Source organism: Ursus maritimus, unplaced genomic scaffold, assembly GCF_017311325.1.
Source record: "Ursus maritimus isolate PB19 unplaced genomic scaffold, ASM1731132v1 scaffold_17, whole genome shotgun sequence".
Classification (NCBI taxonomy): domain Eukaryota; kingdom Metazoa; phylum Chordata; class Mammalia; order Carnivora; family Ursidae; genus Ursus; species Ursus maritimus.
Window position 1 is genome coordinate 18428761 of NW_024424119.1, and position 4030 is coordinate 18432790.

A 4030-nucleotide genomic window follows, 5' to 3' on the forward strand; every position below is an offset into this window, starting at 1 on the left:
CTAGAAGAGGTAGAATTGTATAGTATAAGTCTAAGAGATATTATAGTAACTAAAGATGTATCTTCTTTTGTGGGCAGGAATGAGTCATCTTGGCCAGCATAAAATATTTCTAAAAACTATCCTCCTTTTGCTCTGATTTCATGTTCATCAAGTAACTCCACTTCTCAGCATTCCTGAAACACAAGCATATTGGTTTCTTTAAAAAGTGGGGGGGCTTTATTGAGATATAATTTACATATTATAAATTACCCATACATGTTGCTTTCTTGAAGTAAATATCACCATAAACTCTTCAACTTTAGTGTGTGTGAGATTATGTAGACGGGTGAGCATTGTTGATTTTGGTTAACTCTGGATTACTCATATGGCTGAAGATTCTGGACAGTGATACATTCATTAAGGTGGCATTCTGAAAATGTGTTCCTCAGATCTTGAGTTCTTTAGGTTATTAATAGGTGTTATGCCACCAAAGGATTCATGGTCAAAGAAGTTTGGAAAACATGGTTTGTAACAAAGGTAACTTGTTTTCTTTCTTCTTGACTGCTAAGAGCCCTTAATATGCTAATGTACAATAAGATCAAGAAGAGTATAGAGTATTTAAGGGTTTTTTTTTTCCCCCTGAGTGATGGGATTGTGGTTGTTTTAATCTTCCTTGGACTTTTGGTCTAAAAATTTTGGTTCAAAATCATCTATCATGTACATACAATATTTAGAAATGCAACAAAAATTCAAACGAAGTTCTATGTACAGTTAGTACTTCTAACCTCTGGAAAAGAAGTATGATAGTAAGACAACTCTCCAGTTATTGAACTAGATTTGACCCAGTCTTCACCCAGAAAGAAGGTAGGAGGAAGAATGACCTATGTAATGAACATATGTGTTTGCACTATAAGAATGAGAAGCTTGGCAGGAAAAAAAAAAATTTCTTTTTAAAAAAGCAAGGTTTCCAACCTCTGTTTTAAATTACTCGTATATGATATTTGTGGAACATAATTGAGCAGGATTTCTTTAAACTAAAACATGTGTTATCTGAGGGAAATTCTCACTAATGTCTCTTCCTTCCTCTCAGAGCTTTTCAACAAATCCAACAAGAATATTTCTTTGCTAGGATAGAACTGGAGGCTACTATCTGCATGAACCGGCTCTTCCTCAGTCAGTCACATTGCTCAGTGAGTTCCATTCCTGTTAAAACAACACCTTGTAAGTCATATGGAAAGAAGCTGCAGACTGAACAAACATGCTGAGTAATTTTACTAATGAAAATCAACATGGGAAAGTTAGCAAGTCTTTGTTTTCCCCATCCTTATCCTTCATCAATAAATAAACATGAGTTCTTGAATTTCATTTTCACTAGATGGAGAGTCCTTGATTTGGACCACATTCTGATGGAGTAATGCCATTCACACAAGAGATAAAAGACCAGTTAGTAGAAGCTCCCAGGGTTCTTGCTATCTGCCTGCCAGGAAATTAGAACATTTAGGCTTACAGTAAGAAGAAATCAAGATAGACTGCTAGAACATTATTGTCATCTATTTTAATATTAACGTAACTTTCATTTTCATGTACCTTTCTAAATAGAAGTAGGTTATGTCTTTAAATTGCAGATTCACGGTTTGAGAACTGATATTGAACATCTTTAAAAAGACAATTTTTAAAATTAAGTTCTATGCCCAAAATGGGGCTCAAACTCATGACCCCAAGATCAAGATTCACATGTTCCACCAACTGAGCCAGCCAGGTGTGCCTAAAAAGACAATTTTTAATGCAAAGTTAGAAAATTAAGGAAAGACAGGAAACAAAATGAAGAAAATAAATTATTTGTCATGTCCCCAGTCTCTTTAGATGTTTATCTATATATCTGTATATATATCTCTTATTTATATACTTATGTATTTTTAATAAAGTTTCTTAAATTTACTTTTGCTGTTTATAATTTTGCAAACATTTGTCCATGTCATTATATATTCTTGTACAACATGTTAAATTGATGCATATTATTCTATTATACAGATATTTTCTTAAAAACAAATCCCTCATTGAATGCAGTTTATGGTGTAGGAACTAAGCATAGGTTTTGGATTAGGTAACTGAGTGGGACAATCACGACTCCCCTACTAACTTGTTATATGACCTTGGGAAGTTACTCAGTCTCTGAATTTTAGTTTCTTCATCTGTAAAATAAAATAATAGGGCTTAATCATAAGATTGGGTCAAAGAGTATGCAGAATTCAAGACACAAATGGCTTTCAGAAAGGTAGCGTGATATTAGCAGTGTGCAAGAGTGCTTGTTTCCCTGCACTCTCACCAACACAGTGTTATCCAGGTTGACAATGCACTACCTCATTTGTTTTAGTTTTTTTAAATAAACATAATTGCCTCCATTACTATAATTAGGAAATTTATTATGTTTTAATTAATATGAAGGATATGTTTCATACTAAAAAATCTATTAATAAAAATAAAATGTTAAAAATATTCATTACAACTTTGTAATAATGAAAGTTTAATGTTTGATGCTTATTTTTAAAAGATAGATTATACTTTGCTGCCTCAATATGTTCTCTCATAATATATCATAATGAATTACTGCTCTGAAAAGCTGAACTGTATAACCTTAAGTAGAATAGGAAGAATCTGTGTAGAAATAATCTACCTGATAATAACCAGGGGTCTTCTGTTTGATCATTTTGTCTGTCTTCCTCCAAGTCAGAGCAATTACACATAAGGACAAGCTGTGTTAGAGAAGGGACAATGATATCCATTAGAAAGTTCAGTGTGCAAGAGAGTTTGGAGGAAGCATGAGTCCTTAAGAATTCAATGGTCTGCTACCTAAAAGAAGCTTAGACACACTAGGTAAGTCTCTCACAAGACAAATATAAAAACTAAAATGAGATTTTCAAAATTAACTTCTGTTTTATTTCCAAATCTTTCTGTAAAACAGTATTCTTACCATGATAATAACATGATGGTAACCATGGATGAAAGCCAGACTTAATCAGTTAAAATTATATTTGGCGCAAGGTCAAGAAAGAACTACTACTAACCAAACTGAAATATCTCATTTTCTGTTTTCATTTTCAACAGATAAACTCACCCTATTAGAGGAAGCCCAGAGTGACATGAAAGTGCAAATATTTGATACAATCCATAAATTCAACCTGAATTTTTTTTCTCAAAGGAAACTATAGTTCATTTTTAAAAAGACTCTATCTTTCATTTGCTTCTTGTTAAAGTGAACTTTCCCTTAGTTTACTGGAGATGGGGAGGGCTGCCTTAGAGATTGACCAGCCCCACCCTATCCCCCTTGCCAAGGACAAAGCAGGGACCTGTCTCAAGATTAGGGGAAATGGTTAAGAAGGAGAGGAAAAGAAAATTGCTTTTCCAGCTTCTCTAACTTCCCATGTAGCCTACAGAGAAAAGCAAGCATCCCTTGGGAGGAAATAACAAAAGTGCTAAACAGTAGATGGATGGATGAAGCCTGCATCCCTGCAGTGTACTGGAGCTCTTGCCTTTATAATGTCACTTGCTTGTAGTTATCAGAAGGCCAAATGGACATTTATTACCAATTGGCCTTACCCTCCTGAGGGGCCTCTACCTTTGAAGATGTTCTTTGGCTCAGTTCCTTTTCCTGCCAGAAATATCAAAGTCAGTAAAGGGGGTCTGGTAAAGCTGTAAAAGGCTGGTTGCCTTCTTTCCTTTTCTAAGGGCACGTATGAGGTATCTGGTTAGACCATAAGAGGTATTCGTAAGAGACCTTAAGAGACAGCTAACTGGAAGAAGTATCAGGTAATAAGAGAAAAACAAGGCTCTTCTTGCAAAACCTCTCACAACTATATTATCTCCAAGGTGCCCCCACCTCAGCTGAAAAAGAAAGGTCCCCACAAAATAAACATTCAAAGGTTCTATCTTTTCATTAAGCATAGCTTGGATTTCCTTACCAAACACTCTGATTTGTCACACTTTTGATTCTTAAAATACTTCATGACCCTCCTGTGTACTGCCATTCCCCTCCATCAATAATAACCTCAAC